This window comes from Myxine glutinosa, chromosome 2 (genome assembly GCF_964187855.1).
Source record: "Myxine glutinosa chromosome 2, kmMyxGlut1.1, whole genome shotgun sequence".
In the NCBI taxonomy this organism is placed as follows: Eukaryota; Metazoa; Chordata; class Myxini; order Myxiniformes; family Myxinidae; genus Myxine; species Myxine glutinosa.
Genome location: NC_136262.1, coordinates 243,176,205 through 243,194,327, shown reverse-complemented (window position 1 = coordinate 243,194,327; position 18,123 = coordinate 243,176,205). Strand labels below are relative to the sequence as shown.

The 18,123-nt window shown below is 42.9% G+C and overlaps 1 protein-coding gene across 1 annotated transcript in view; it reads left to right on the top strand.

The window, feature by feature from the left end:
- The window catches only part of LOC137420701 (slit homolog 2 protein-like), a 709,809-nt gene that overhangs the window by 668,209 nt on the left and 23,477 nt on the right, over positions 1-18,123 (top strand). The gene's annotated exons all lie outside the window — the stretch shown is intronic.

Here is an 18,123-nt window from a genome sequence, read left to right as displayed (position 1 = left end):
AAAAAAGCTTATTACGCGTTTCGGAGGCTGAAAACGGCGTCAAATATTCTAAAATTGACGAAGAATTATTTTTTAGAAATCTCGCGGCCGTAGGGGATGGTTTTTTCACGGCCGGAAATATCCGAAGTTGAGACGGAATTCACCGAATTAATCAAGAAGGAAATTTTATAAACCTTAATCTCATCCAGAATGCAAATGGTGTCATTTTGAACTAGGTACGGTACCTACTACACCTACCTACTACCAACTACCTAACCTACTGATGCCAGAGTGAGGGTAAAATAGTGGCAAGAGGCTTTGGCTTCGCCGGCTCATTGCGGCTTTGCAGTAGGGTACTCGTATTTATAAACCAAGACCGTTAGAGTCGCGCACAAAAAGGAGCACAAACTCGGTAAATAGATCACACCGCGCTTAGGAAAGGTATTATTTATACACCGCCAAAGTGCTGCTGAGCTTCGAGCCTCCGATCGCACATATAGTAGCCTACATGGTGTTGTGTCATTGTAGTGCAAAATTTGCTACACGAGTGGAATCAATGTTTTTTGGAATCCTTATACCCTAGGCAACAAGACCTGAGTTGGTTCAATTTTTTTCAATGGCGTTTTTGGCGGCCATTTTGACTTTCAAAATGGCCGCCATTTTGTGCAATTTTGTATGTATCTTTTCACATAAAACACTTTGATTAACCATTTTTTCTGGCATTTTTGTCATTCCTTGTACAGAAAATCCACCAGAACACTTATATCCAGTTAACAGACGTTTTTTGAGAAATATCTTTGGCTAACAACTTGTTTTGAGCATAATCTAGTGGGTTGTAGCTGAAGAAGTATATGCACAAATTTTCTAGAGACGCCAAGTACAGGAAGAAATCTGGCTGCTTCAGTGAACGTGTGAAGTTAATCAGCGCCAACACTTGCCTCATGTACATTCGTGCCCATTGATACATTGGGAATTTACTGTGGCTCCTGTCAAAATCACTCAGCTGCTTTCCCAAGTTTAGATGTTCAATCTCCATTAGAAGGAGGTGATGGGCTTCCTGAATGCCTACCTCTTTCTTGTTTGCTTCTATCAAGTTATCCATACAGGCAGATAGAGCTTCTACAACTGCAGGCTTCTCTTTCAGAAATTCTGAAAGGCAGAGATCAAAGAATACCTCTAATGTGAGCTCATGAGCTTGAACAGCACGATTGTGGTGATTCCCATTGAGTATCTGATTTACTGTCACAGTGCTGTACAGATCCTTGCTCCAAGCTTCATCAAGCCCGCTGTGCTCAACAGTCCTCCCAAGGCACCTTAGTGCACACAAGACAGTGTGGAAACCACCAGGGGATACCATCCATTTCCCAGCATATTGGTCATGAAGATATTCTAACTTTAGGGCCCTCTTGTAAAGATCCATGTCAAATGTAACTAAGATCGTTCCAGTGTTTTCTGGACACACAACACTATTGAGGTACGAAAGCTTCTCAAGAACTGTCACCAGTGTTGTCCACTCATGAGCTGGTGCCTTAATGATAGGCATTGTGTGATCTTGATCAAGGTTGGGTGTCTTGTCCTCTTCTGGAATGCACACACGAGAATTGTATGCTGACCAAACTGGTATACCGTCTGATGTCTCTTCATGGTGCCTCTGTGAATACCGTGAAAGTAGCCATGCAAAGTCTTGCTGTGTTGCATTAACAACTTTGTCTTGATACTGACCAAGTGTAAAGTTTTCATAGCGTGGACTTCTACTTGGCTTGGGGTTAGGGACGAAGACGTCATTGAAAAAAATGGAACCAACTCAGGTCTTGTTGCCAAGGGTATATAGATGCAAAAAAACATTGGTTCCGCTAGTGTAGCAAATTTTGCACTTACATATAATCATTCTACATAACACCATGTGCTATCACCTCGTTATTGGCAGCATGGCAGAGATTACTTTAGCATCGGTAGCATGTGATTTTATTTGCTTATAAACATTTTCAAGGAGCATTGAATAAAAGGATTGCTCTATATCGAACGTGAGGTTATAAAAAAAATTCAGATGGCCCAGCCACAACGTCAAATTTCATTCGTCACCGAAGCATTTATGATTTATTCCGCACGTCCGTTTTCTTTTCCATTCGACGTTCTAACACGTTTCGTTTCTAACTTTCTAACGTTTTGCACTCCATTAACACTGACAGTTAACACAGTAACGCTGAGCCCACACTCACGCATCGATTCAGTATACAAAAAAAAAAAAAAAATGCTGGTTGTGTGTGGGATGCAGGATGAGTCCTTTCTGTGTGAGGTGCGAAGTGGGGCCCACTAACTTACACTCAGTCAAACTAACACACCCACACACTGACACACACACACTGACACACACACACACACACACACACACACACTGACACACACACACACACACACACACACACACACACACACACACACACAAAATGACACACACAAAATGGCACACACACACACACACTGACACGCACAAAATGACAAACACAATGACACACACACACAATGACACACACGCACACAACGACACATGCACACAATGACACGCACACAATGACACACACACACACAATGACACACACACACAAAATGACACACACACACAAAATTACACACGCACACAACGACACATGCACACAATGACACACGCACACAATGACACACACACACAAAATGACACACGCACACAATGACACACGCACACAATGACACACGCACACAATGACACATGCACACAATGACACATGCACACAATGACACACGCACACAATGACACACACACACACAATGATGAACATACACAATGGCACACACAAAATGACACACACACACTGACACACACACACACACTCACACAAAATGACACACACAATGACACTCACACAGACACACACACACACACACACACACACACACACTGACACACGCACAAAATAACACACACAATGACACATGCACACAATGACACACGCACACAATGACACACGCACAAAATGACACACACACACACACAATGACACACACACACACACACACACACACACATAAAATGACACATACACTGACACACACACACACACACACACACACACACACTGACACTCACACAAAATGACACACACAATGACACAGACACACACACACACACACACACTGACACACGCTCAAAATAACACACACAATGACACACACACACAATGACACACACACACACACAATGACACACACACACAAAATGACACACACACACACAATGACACACACACACACAATGACAGACACACACACAATGACACACACAAAATGACATACACACACTGGCATACATACACACACTGGCACATATGGTCATGGACACATGATGAAAAACAAACGAATAACATAGGCACTGAGATTGGGGAAAGCGACAACACTTTCGTGCCAGCGACTTCACAACAATGGTGTCGCCTCTCTCATCGCATGACAGCAGGGCTTCCTCGAAAAGATGATAGCCTATTCCCTGTGGGGATTGTCGGCTGTGCTCTATCCTTTGAAATGCTGAACGTCAAGCAATTCGGAGCAGCAAAGCACAATTTTTAAAGACTTTGAAATGACTTGGCCGAGGTTTGAATCACCAACCTTTCATATTATGAATGAAATCACCAAGATTAATGACACATGCAAAAGACTGAGTCTGCTCACCGAGTTTCGTTACTGATTGTAACCATTTTGTTCACCAAATGTAACCATTACACCACAGAGTTTGGTCAACGAGTTTGAATTAAAACAATTAAACTTTGGCATTTTTTTTTCCATGTCATTTATTTTACCAAGTACACCTGTCCAAAAAATCATGAAGCTCATGTAAACAGCCAGCTCATGACTTGTGTAAATCCTTTCCGCATTAAAGGCTTACACGTAACAAAGGTCTATGATCCCTGACATTATAACATAACACTTGACTTGAGACTTGCCCTCAAAGACTTGAGACTTGACTTGAGGCTTGGCTCAGGTGATTTGAGACTTGGCTCAGGTGACTTGTTGATGTCTCTGCTTTCGAGTTATCCTCTTGAAGCGTGTGTCAATTTAGAAAAAAACAGAAGAACCCTTCAGAAAATGTTTAATATTATTAAATACCGGAATAAATATCATTGTGATCATGAATACCACCAGAAATCGGCCATGACTTGACGGAACGAGATAACTAAATCCAGAAATCAGCCATGACTGGACAGACCTGGAAAACTAGATCCGGAAATCGGCCACGACTGGACGGACCTGGAAAACTAGATCCGGAAATCGGCCACGACTGGACGGACCTGGAAAACTAGATCCGCAAATCGGCCACGACTGGACGGACCTGGAAAACGAGATCCGGAAATCGGCCACGACTGGACGGACCTGGAAAACTAGATCCGGAAATCGGCCACGAATGGACGGACATGGAAAACTAGATCCGGAAATCGGCCACGACTGGACGGAACTGGAAAACTAGGAAATCGGCCACGACTGGACGGACCTGGAAAACTAGATCCGGAAATCGGCCACGTCTGGATGGAACTGGAAAACTAGATCCGGAAATCGGCTACGACTGGACGGACCTGGAAAACTAGATCCGGAAATCGGCCACGTCTGGACGGAACTGGAAAACTAGTTCCGGAAATCGGCCACGACTGGACGGACCTGGAAAACTAGATCCGGAAATCGGCCACGACTGGACGGAACTGGAAAACTAGATCCGGAAATCGACCAATACTTGATGGAACTAGATAACTAAATCCACAAATCGGCCATGACTGGACAGAAACTAGAAAACTAAATCCAGAAATCGGCCATGACTTGACGGAACTAGATAACTAAATCCAGAAATCAGCCATGACTTGATGGAACTAGATAACTAAATCCACAAATCGGCCATGACTTTACGGAACTAGATAACTAAATCCACAAATCGGTCATGACTTGATGGAACTAGATAACTAAATCCACAAATCGGCCATGACTGGACAGAAACTAGATAAGTAAATCCAGAAATCAGCCATGACTTGACGAAACGACATAACTAAATCCACAAATCAGCCATGACTTGATGGAACTAGATAACTAAATCCACAAATCGGCCATGACTTTACGGAACTAGATAACTAAATCCACAAATCGGTCATGACTTGATGGAACTAGATAACTAAATCCACAAATCGGCCATGACTGGACAGAAACGAGATAAGTAAATCCAGAAATCAGCCATGACTTGACGAAACGAGATAACTAAATCCACAAATCGGCCATGACTTTACGGAACTAGATAACTAAATCCACAAATCGGCCATGACTTGACGGAACTAGATAACTAAATCCACAAATCGGCCAATACTTGACGGAACTAGATAACCAAATCCAGAAATAGGGCATGACTTGACGGAACAAAATAACTAAATCCAGAAATCGGCCATGACTTGACGGAACTAGACAACTAAATCCAGAAATCGGCCATGACTTGACGGAACTAGATAACTAGATCCAGATGTCGGCCATGTCTTGACGGAACTAGACAACTAAATCCACAAATCGGTCATGACTTGATGGAACTAGATAACTAAATCCACAAATCGGCCATGACTGGACAGAAACTAGATAACTAAATCCATAAATCAGCCATGACTTGACGGAACTAGATAACTAAATCCAGAAATCAGCCATGACTTGACGGAACTAGATAACTAAATCCACAAATCGGCCATGACTTTACGGAACTAGATAACTAAATCCACAAATCGGCCATGACTTGACGGAACTAGATAACTAGATCCAGATGTCGGCCATGACTTGACGGAACTAGACAACTAAATCCAGAAATCGGCCACGACTGGACGGAACTGGAAAACTAGATCCAGAAATCGGCCATGACTTGACATAACTAGATAACTAAATCCATAAATCGGCCATGACTTGGCGAAACTAGATAACTAGATTCAGAAATCGGCCACAACTGGACGGAACTAGATAACTAGATTCAGAAATCGGCCAATACTTGACGGAACTAGATAACTAAATCCACAAATCGGCCATGACTTTACGGAACTAGATAACTAAATCCACAAATCGGCCATGACTTGATGGAACTAGATAACTAAATCCACAAATCGGCCATGACTTGACGGAACTAGATAACTAGATCCAGATGTCGGCCATGACTTGACGGAACTAGACAACTAAATCCACAAATCGGCCACGACTGGACGGAACTGGAAAACTAGATCCAGAAATCGGCCATGACTTGACATAACTAGATAACTAAATCCATAAATCGGCCATGACTTGGCGAAACTAGATAACTAGATTCAGAAATCGGCCACGACTGGACGGAACTAGATAACTAGATTCAGAAATCGGCCAATACTTGATGGAACTAGATAACTAAATTCAGATATCGGCCATGACTTGACGGAACTAGATTCAGAAATCGGCCAATACTTGACGGAACTAGATAACTAAATCCAGATATCGGCCATGACTTGACGGAACTAGATTACTAGATCTATAAATCGGCCATGACTGGACGGAACTAGATAACTAAATCCAGAAATCGGCCAGGACTTGACGGAAATAGATAATGAGATCTGAATTGCCGTGGCATATCAAAAGTTGTTTTTTATTTACTTTATGTATGAAAAGGACTTTGAAAATTTTAAAGCAACTTTCCTTACTTATTGCAACAGCTATTTATTTTCCCATATAATTATTGTAGAAGCAACATACCAGAACTGTCATAATTAATTCAGTTTGCTCATTAAATTGACTTTTTTTTAAGACCAGTTCTTTCTCTTGACCCTTAGGTTTATGTGGCCGTGGCATTTTGAAAAAGTGGCCATTTTGAATGAACTTTATGTGACGTTATATATAATGTTGATCAACAGGGTAATTTACTGTGTTACAAATGTGTCAAGTTTAGAAAGTTAACTAAAAAAAATTGCAATCTGGAAGACTGTTTAAAAGCTTTGGCGAAGTGGGGTAGAAGGTTGAGGAGGTTGCTAAGTGCTTGGTGGCTATTCTGAAAAGAGCCGCCATTTTGAATGAATTTCAAGTGTGCCTATATGTAATTTTGATCAGCTGATTATATAATACAATGCAATGACATATTTGGTACCTTTAACCAAAAGTGCAAAATTCGGTCAATTCTCTGCACCATATTTTCCCATTAAAGGCCTAAAGCTCTGCTGACCCATTCAATTGATGGTTTATTATTGACCAATCCAGCCAATCATTAAGCCCCACCTGCCCCCTCTCCACCCCCCCCCCCCCCCTTTAGGCTTATACCTTATACCTGTTGTAGGGTTTGTTTCTACAATTAGTTCCCCACAATTTTAATGAAACCACAGTGTTTCTTAGACTCCTGGAAGTACTAAACCACCATTTAGAATATTTATTTATTTATTTTTCTTTCTTCACTCCCAACACTCCCGATTTCCAAGCTGTATCGCGGAGCCGGCTGGGACTTTCGCAATGAAATTTTGCATCTAGAATGTGAATATAAAATATGTGTGGTTGACATAATTTTATTTGACCTTGACCTATTTTAAGTTTATAACCCAATTCTAAACATTTAAACATTTTTCACCAAAACTCAACTGAGGCCTGACCGATACGATCAGAATGGAATGAAATTGCACTTTATGTGTAGCCTCGAGTAAGGTACATTTCCCTTCATTTACATCATACCCCTCTGGGTTAATGGTCAAGGTGAAATGGCAGTGTGGAAAAAAAAGGGAATGAAATAGAAAAGAAAAAAATTTGAACAAAGTTTCTTTTATATCAGCATAAAGCCTCAAATGTTTGACAATTTTGATTTAAAAAAAAACAATTAACAACAGTGATATGGTCATTTAAAAAAAAATTTCCCCCCAATTTGATGAGAACTTTACAGTACGAGTATGCATTTTCGCAATGATTTGTAAAGACAATTTGCATAATAAGAATATTTAATTGTAGTAATGCTTTTTAAGTTCCTCTCACCCTCCATTCACATTGAGGTAACGAGTGTTAATTATTATTATATACTAGCAAAGATACCTGGCATTGCCAGGCAATGCAGAATCCCTCCTCCCACCCCTACCCCCTCCTTCCGAGCACCCACCACACCCCTTCCCCTCCATCCTCCCACCTCCTACCTCCAGAGTCCGACCCCTTCCCTTCTCACTCCTTCCTGTCCCTCTTCCCACCCTTCCCCCCCCCCCCCTCCCAACCAAAGATTCACTCCTCCTCCCAACCCCATCCCTCTGGACTGGTGAAAATACTAAAAGAGAGGGGGCAGAGAAAAAGCGGGGGCAGGAAGAAGGGTGGAGAGAGAGGGGGAGACAAAAGCGAGAGAGGATTCAGTTGGGGTCCGGAGGAAGAGAAAGGGAAGGGGAGAGATGGTGGGGGGGGGGGGGGGGGGGAGAAGAGAGAGGGAGATGAGGGGGGTAGAGCGGGGAAGGGCGGATATGGGTGGATGGAAAACGGGACGTCCCGTCTGCCAGCATTAGTACAGGATTGAACAAAATGGAGTACAGCATGTTAACACAGCATGATCAAACAGCACATGCCATTTTAAGAGATTATAACATGGGCTTCCATTGAGGGGTGACACTTTTACTGCATCTGTAACCCCATGTACCTATCATGGAGCTGGAACTCTCTGAGGCAGTAATAAAGTTATAATTAAATAACAGCACATTTTAGTTGTACGTTATTAAAATAACGCCATATTCTTTGGCGCTGCCTGCCCCTTCCCTCATGCTTAACTCCTCCCAACCCCCCTCCCCTCCTCTGCTCCCATGCAATTCTTGTCTCTGGGTGGTGTTCATGCCTTTATTTAATTACAACTAGAATGTGATAAGCTCTAAAATCTCTTAACCTGAGCCAAATTTCAACTATTAAACTGTAAAATTGAGCTTAGCAGCAGTTCCGACTGCTAGACAAGTGTTCATTTGCTTTAAAAAAAAAAGTTTTTCCAGATGTCTCTGGGCGATGTTTAGTATGACCAGGCATATCTTAAGTGCCATTTCAGTCACTCAATGACTTAAAGGACACAGATGATACATACACAGCACTTACCTCAATCTTCTCAGGATATGCTCTCCAGCCGATGCAGGCAAACAGTCTTAACCCAGCTCATGTTCCCTGTTAGTGGGCGAACAAGCCAACTCTGGGCGAATAAGCTTAGTTATAAGAATCGATATTTTCTTTAAATTTTCAGATTTCACTCCAGGTTTCAACACTTATTTAGTCCATGGGATCCGATCCTCTTACCTTAACACAAGATTTCGATTAGATATTTTAATTCATCCATGTGAGTAGATCGTGTTTCCAAGGCAAGGAAGGTTTGAATAGGCCAAAACAAAATGGCAGCTAAGATTCCTGCGAGGTGAAGTTGGGCTGACCAATAATAAAGCCTTTCATGAAGGCAAGCAGTTAATTACCATCAAAAGGTGTGTTTAAATTTACCCAAACGCCCAGTTTTCATTCATGCACTCCCTTGGAGTTCCCTTATAGTATGCGTGCAAAGTTTTGGGCTGCTAGGTTTCATGGTTTTCGAGTTATGGAGGAGACACACACACACTAACTGACTGGCATACATTCTCTTTTATTATTACTAGTGCGTGCCCGTACGTTTGTTCTCATCCATTCATCCGTTTGTTCTGCACGACACCTTGTGACGCGCGTAGCGTCGCGTGTCAAGCGAGCAGCTCGTTCTTCATCCGTTTCGTCTGCACGACGCCTTGTCACGCGTCCAGTGTTGTCTGCCAAGCGAGCAGCTCGTTCTTCATCCGTTTCAGCTGCACGACGCCTTGTCACGCGTCCAGTGTTGTCTGCCAAGCGAGCAGCTCGTTCTTCATCCGTTTCAGCTGCACGACGCCTTGTCACGCGTGTAGCGTCGCGTGTCAGGCGAGCAGCTCGTGCTTCATCAGATTCCATTGCGCGTGCACGACTCGCAGTTTCGTTCCTTCGCTGTCGTAAACGACGAATGGATTGGGGCATTGTGTTTAACTACAATCAATCTATAATATAGACTAAGTATATAGACAGTAAGTATAAGATAGATAAGATAGTATAGATATATAAGATAGTAAGATAGTAGTAAGATACAATCGAGACAGTAAGTCGTCACTATCCCTAAGTCCAGAAGTTAAGTCCTCACTGTCCGGAAGTTCGCATATCGCAGTTACGATTAATCGCAAATTAGTTTTAATGGCCAATTCTTCAATGTTTCAAACCGTGAGGCAGAAACAACAAACACAGGCGGTTCCTTCACTGTAGCTTGACCATACGTGCAAAGAAAAATTAAAACTTTCATCGTTCCTTCGGTCTTCGCTCTCGTCCTTCGCCGTTCCTTCGCGCTCGTCCTTCGCTGTTCCTTCGTTCACGTACAAAACGTATGTGTTTGCTAAATAAATGGCCATAACTTGGTAACCACTTGTCCGATTAATAGCAAACCTTGAAAAGGCACATCCTCAGGTCCCCAGCAATATACCTGGCATGTTTCACTTAGATCGGACCAGTGGTTGTTGAGAAACAGCGGTCACAGACATACACACAGACAGACACACAGACACACAGAGATTGCTTGCATTATAGAGAGATTATAGAAGATGACTGTCATTCTTTTGCTCATGCTTTGGACAACAGATGACAAGATGACATGTGAGATTATTTGAATGCAGTATACTAGGGCACAGGTATACCTCAAAATACTGCATAATGTACCATATTGTTACGTGTGTGGGGTACACGGCAGTTCGTAAAGTGTGAGGCCTTAACATGGACCATGTGCTTGTGTAGGATAGATAATTTTCCCTGTAACAAGGAGACTTCACTTTTAGGTTAAGTGCTGTTTTTGTGTGTCGTTTGGAAGGTGGTGTTGTGTGCCTCTAGAGAGGTTAGATTAAGGTTAGATTTTTCCTGTCTAACCAGCAAGGCCCAGGCATGGGGAGGTGAAGGAAACCCATAGGTTAATACTGTGATGTCATTGAGCACACGGAACAACGTTTGCTTCCTTCTCCTACCCTCCCTCCGACATTGGTGTGGGCCAGAGGACGTGACGTTACCACCGGTGCCGTCACTGTCGTCCCCTGTGGCAGGCCCCCCAGAAGTCCCCTCACACTGCTGCAGTAATGAAGCGTGTTATTGGCTAGACCCTCTGGCAAGGAGTGCTGCTACCTTTTTTGCTACAGAGCCACGGAACGTCACCTAACTGGGCTGGCAGTGGGAAGGCAGTACCTGAGTGACTGTGCCGCATTAAGTGAGAGCAAGAGGAGTTGATAGAATTGTTCCCTTGAGGGCATTTGAGCTTTCAGCAATTGTTGCCTGGTTCATCTGTCTGAGTGCATGTTCAAGTTTCTGTTCGGGCTCCTAGATTATTATTGTAATTTTCAGTACTAGGGCATGCCCGTACTATATATATATCTAAAATTATATCCCCCCCCTCTATTTACATGAAATGGTTTGGTCCAAAGCGAACGGCTTGCGAGTACGGTGACAATCCCCCCCCTCTATTTACATGAAATGGTTTGGTCCAAAGCGAACGGCTTGCGAGTACGGTGACAATCCCCCCCCTCTATTTACATGAAATGGTTTGGTCCAAAGCGAACGGCTTGCGAGTACGGTGACAATCCCCCCCCTCTATTTACATGAAATGGTTTGGTCCAAAGCGAACGGCTTGCAGAGTTTGGTAAAGAAATCGCCATAGCTCGGTAACTACTTGTCCGATTAATATGAAACCTTGAAAAGGCACATCCTCAGGTCCCCAGCAATATACCTGGCAAGTTTCAAGTATATCGGACCCGTGGTTGTCGAGAAACAGCGGTCACAGACAAACATACAAACATACAAACATACAAACATACAAACATACACACAGAGATTACTGGAATTATAGATAGATAAGGATTTATTCATTAATTACCATCCTATATTGTATGTATCCGTCCACTGAATCCGTCCGTAAACGTGTCTTGTGCCTGAGTCTTGTGTATCATAAATCCCTATTTCTTAAGTTGTGGGTACCTGCTCTGCTCGGTCCACCTCCCGCTTGTCGCTCGTTTCGAAATAATTGGCTTCTCCCTGGAGGATCTAGGTTCGGTTAAAATCCTGATAACTGTTGTGGGGTTAGTTCATGCTCAGAATGAGATCACTCGCCTCTGCTTGGGCAAGCAATTGTCTCCAAATTGGCATTAAGCCAGCCATCCTTGAAATGACTGCTTCGACGGTTTACGGATCCTTACCCGACTTGTTATTAACAGTCACGGTGACACGACAGTATGTCGCAACATTAACACCCAAAAACATTTGAACACAGCATGCACCATTTTTTGGCAAGTTCTCTCAGATCTGATGTTGTTAAATCACAGCATTAGCTATTTGCATCCACGTTATCCCGTTCAAAAAAAATTTCAGTTGCCAAAAAGTGTTTATTGGGTTGTTTTACAATTATCCAAACCTTGCCTCAGCTGATTTCCTTTAGACAAGTGATTATTGATTTGATGCAAATATTCTGTCCGCTTTTATTATCGAAATCGAAATAAATTATCCATGCACACTTATTGCCAAAGCAACCTGGAAGGAAGCAAATGATTACACATCTCTGCACATGTCTGCACCAGCCATGACGAGTGCCCGAAGGAAATGCCATGATAAGTTGTTGCAACATCTTAAGATGGTTGCTGGACGGAGGTGAAGCGCAGTCGATCTTGTACTCAATTGGTTGATTTTGATGTCTGTTTTAAACATGTTTGCACTGCATGCTGTGTCAACCTTTTCTGTATGATACTTCCAAATATTTATTATGTTGGAGAACGCATTTTGTCTCTCTCTCATTCTTACTGTGGCTCAAACATCATCGTGGCATGTCCTCGAGTAAGACTCTCATTTATTCTGAAACATGTAATTAGAATCAATCCTGTCGACACCATTCAATCACTTGTAGACTTGAAGCATATCTGCTCGCAGCCTCAAATACCATGGGAATGGCAAATTGAGTACTATAACTCAGACAAGCCTGGAGTCACATTACTGCAGTCTTTTAAAATGAAGTGAAATATTAGTGGCTTGGTTTATATATATATATATAAATAAATATATATTTATATAATATATATATATATATATATAAATAAATATATATATTTTTATATATATATATATATATATAAGTTCAAAACACACATGGTCACAAGTGTGCCGCACTGACCGGGTCCTCAGTCGAGGTCCTCAGCATCATCCTGTTTCGGCCCTTCAACCTCGATACGGTCAGCTAAGGTGGGCCAGCAGGGGCACATACACATCCACATGCAGCAACTACACCTGGATGCGTACATACCCCCACCCCCAGCCAGTGCGAATGCAGACTACAATAACAAAATCGCCTCCACATCCAGAATCCACAGCACCAAACAAACATGGTGGAACACTCAAACACCCACCTTTATACTTCCCTTTCTCCCATACCTGGCCATTTCACTCTCCTCCTCACATCCTTTCCCTGCTGAAGTACAACCCCAGGACATACAACACTGTGGCTTGCTACCTGGCTGTTTCTCCTGGCCGTCTTATGTGTCCCCTTTTCAAAGGCACTGCGTTGCTGTACCTCCTCCTCACCCACCTTACGCACACAACCCATCCGGCTCTGACAAGGCCACCTGCCCCCAATGCTGTCTCTCCAGCGTCACCAGCCTATTCCTGGTCGCCACCCAGTCTTTCCTCGGAGTCACTGGTAGCACCAGCACAAACATAAGTTCAAAACACACCTGGTCACAAGTGTGCCGCACTGACCGGGTCCTCAGTCGAGGTCCTCAGCATCATCCCGTTTCGGTATGTGCCCCTACTGCCCACCTTAGCTGACCGTATCGAGGTTGAAGGGCCGAAACGGGATGATGCTGAGGACCTCGACTGAGGACCCGGTCAGTGCGGCACACTTGTGACCAGGTGTGTTTTGAACTTATATATATATGTATGTATGTATGTATGTATGTATGTATGTATGTATGTATGTATGTATGTTTCCTTTGGATGCCATTATGTGTTTGCAGCCCAGAACAGCAGTCCTTTAAAAAGATGAGCCATTACCTCGGTGTGATTATCATCGTTTGGCCTGCAGAACTGGGTCAAGAAAGGTTCCATTATTATTGGGTTTGGAAATAGATGTTCCGTGACAAATGATGTTGAGGTTAAAAGAGAAATTATGACTGTTTATTAACAATTCCGTCCAACTTAATTTGTGAAACAACCTCAGGAAATGAGTTGCTAGATTTTGTCACCGGTATGTTAATTGGTGGAATATTTTAATCGTACAAGCTGGCAATTACTAATTTTAATTGTGATGGATCATTATTCTGTACATTGCATGAAGCACAAGGTCGTTGCCAGCAGGAAAGCAATTATCGGATGACATAAACACAGATGAATACGCAAAGATTGTGGGGCTGCATGTATCACACAAAGGCAGGAATGTTTGACCCCCCACACAATCCATATGACACACCTGTGCAGTGTGTGCAGTAGTTTTCCAAAAATATTGGCACCCTTGCACTTTTTTCAAATAATGCACCATTTATTCCATAAATTTGTTGAAATTATGAAATATTTTGGAATCCACAGATGGATTTCCTTGGTTTGCAGTGAAACAAAACAAAAAAAAGCTGAAACATTACTAAATCTTAGCTTATTCCACACGCAAATCCTAAAATGGCCCGGACAATATTATTGGCACCTTTGAGAAGTTGTTAAAAATAATTAGATTTCAAGCAGCAGGTGATTCTCCTTTACTTTGGAATTGAACTCACCGATGGTGAGGTGCAGGTGCCTGCAATATAAAAATCACTCGTTCAACCAGTTTGAATAGAGAAAAGGAGTCATTCTGCTGTTTTGTGTCACTGTGTGTACCGCAATGAGCATGGAGAAAAGAAAGAAAACCAGAGAATTGTCTGAGGAGGTCAGACACAAGATTGTAGCCAAGCATGGACAATCTCAAGGCTACAAGTCCATCTCCACAGACATTGATGTTCCTGTGTCCACTGTACGCAATGTTATCAGGAAGTTTAAGGCCCATGGCACTGTAGCCATCTTCTCTGGACATGGCCGCAAGAGAAAACTTGATCGAGAATTGCAGTGAAGGATTGCTCGAATGGTGCAGAAAGCACCTCGATCAACTGCCAAACAGATTCAGGCTGACCTGCAGACACAAGGTACGACAGTTTCAACTCGCACCATCCATTGCCAACTCAATGGTTCTAGGATGACCCCACTGGTAGGAGGACCACACAGCTGAAAGATAGCCCTAAATTACATGTAAACAAGCCAAAATCCATCTGGGACAATGTCCTGTGGACCGCTGAAACCAAATTATAGCTTTTTGGTAAAGCACATCATCTCTATGTTTACAGAAAACAAAATGAAGCCTTTAAAGAAAAGAACACCGTCCCTACAGTCAAACATGGAGGAGGTTCAGTAATGTTTTGGGGGTTGTTGCGTTGACTCTGGCACTGGGTGCCTTGAATGAGTGCATGGGATCATGAAATCAGGAGATTACCAAGGCATTTTGGAGCGCAATGTTCAACCCAGTGCCAGAAAGCTGGGTATCCCTCGAAGGCCATGGGTCTTGCAGCAGGACAATGATTCCCAAACATGCTTCAAAAATCACCCAGGAATGGTTGAAGACAAAACACTGGACTGTTCTGATGTGGCCAGCAATGAGTCCAGATCTAAATCCCATTGAACACCTGTGGGGAGATCTGAAAACAGAGGTTGGGAGAAGGTACCCTTCAAATCTGGGAGAACTGGAGCAGTTTGCACAACAAGAGTGGGTCAAACTTCCACGAGAGAGGTGAAGGAAGCTCATTCATGGCAATAGGAAGCGCTTGACTGCAGTTATTTTGTCCAAAACGCTGTGCTACCAAATATTAAGTCTCGGGTGTCAATAATTTTGTCAATGCCATTTCTTTTTATTTTCTGATTTAACAGGATATATTAAGTTCTGAATCAAAAACAAAGTCCTGTAATATTAACAGTGAAATAAAGAATTGTGGAGACAAAATATTTTTGTCAATTTCAACTTATCTTTCGAGAAAATTGTGAGTTATTTGAAAAAGGTGCAAGGGTGCCAATATTTGGGTGCCAAGGGTGCCACGACTGTACGTGCTTTATGTGTATGTGAATATGTACATTGTGTTCTATATATGTATATCTATCATTTCCATCCCTGTTGGAAATGTACATGGAGGAGAAGTACATGGCGAAGAGGAAGAAGTTGTTTCTTGGGTTTGTTGATCTGGAGAAAGCATTCGATCAGGTTCCACGCAAAGTATTGACATGGGCATTGAGGAAGTTAGGAGTGGAGGAATGGTTGATCAGAGTAGTGATGGCAATGTACAAAAGAGCGCGCACAGCTGTAAGGACGAAGGACGGGAACAGTGGTGAGTTTGAGGTGAAGGTTGGAGTGCATCAGGGGTCGGTACTAAGTCCACTACTATTTGTAGCTGTGATGGAGGTGCTAGCTCAGAACGTAAAGGAGGGTTTACCGTGGGAGTTGTTGTATGCAGATGATCTGGTGTTGATTGCGGAAAGTATGGATGGAATGAAGGAAAAGATGAACACGTGGAAGGAATGTATGGAGACAAAAGGTCTGAAGGTGAATATCGGAAAGACGAAGGTGATGGCAAGTGGTAAAGCATGTGGTGAGGTGGAAAGAACTGGGAAGTGGCCGTGTGCTGTGTGCAGGAAGGGTGGTGGAGTGAACTCCATTCAATGTACAATGTGCGCTGAGTGGGTTCATCAAAAATGTAGTGGTTTGAGAGGGTTATTAACCAGTGTGGCAGCTACATTCAAGTGTAAGGTGTGCACAGAGGGAGCTACAGATGGCGGAAATGTTGAGTTGGATCTTGGAGATGGCGTGAAGCTGGAAGGTGTGAAAACATTTTGCTACCTCGGAGACATGCTGAATGGAGAAGGTGGATCAGACTCGGCAACGGTTGCTCGAGTGAGATGTGCATGGAAGAAGTTTCGGGAATTGAGTGGCATGCTGATGATGAGGGGAGTGTCGTTGAAGCTGAAGGGAAAGGTGTATGCTGCATGTGTGAGAAGTGTTATGATTTATGGGAGCGAGACATGGGAAATGAACGTAGAGCAGCAACGAAGGTTGGAAAGGGTGGAAATGCGAATGGTTCGACGGATGTGCGGAGTATCGTTGAGAGAGAGGAAGACAAATGATGAATTGCGAAAGATGATGGGAATAGAGCCTGTGATTGATGCTGTGAAGAGGAACAGGTTGAGATGGTTTGGTCATGTGTTGAGGAAGGATGAAAGTGACTGGTTGAGAGGAGTGATGGAAATGAATGTAGAAGGAAGTAGAAGACGGGGAAGACCGAGAAAGACTTGGCTAAAGATGGTGGAAGAAGAAATGCGGGCAAGGGGGTTAACAAGGAGAGATGCAGAAAATAGGGCAAAATGGAGAAGATTGTCATGGGGACCACAAGGCTAACCCCCGCTCTAGTAGGGAAAATGGCCTCAAAATGCATGTTGTTGTTGTGTGTTGTATCATTTCCATCCCTGCACCCCCACCATACCCACTCACACTTTTTGTATGTACTATGTCGATGCCTCTGATCATAGTAAAATACGCAATTTGGTGTCTGTCTGTCTGACCGCAATACATTCAGTCGTTACTTATTCAAACACAGCCAAACTTGAGAGGAAGAATAATGGTCGCATGACGAAGGTTGTATCAAGTTTTTATTTTCCCACCTGCCCCCTTCCCCAAGGGGGGTTTCTGCCTCGGGTAAAATCTTTGTTAAGTTGTCCGAGATTGCTTATCGTGGTGTTTTTGCAAGGTCACTTGTAATGGCAAAAGTAATAACAACACTAATGAAATAATAGCATAATATTAATGTTATTACAAAACAATATGAATACTAATAATATCCCCCTCCCCAAGGGGGTTTTCCTTGTGATCTTTAAACAAAAGGATACATTATGTCTAACAATGCAGTGCCACCTGCTGCCAAGTTATGAAAACAGCGTTTCAAAGCCAAACCTCAAAAACGAGGATCTTTTTCTATGGAAAGCATACAAACAACTGAACTACGAGTACATTACAAAAACACAAACTTTGTTCTCATG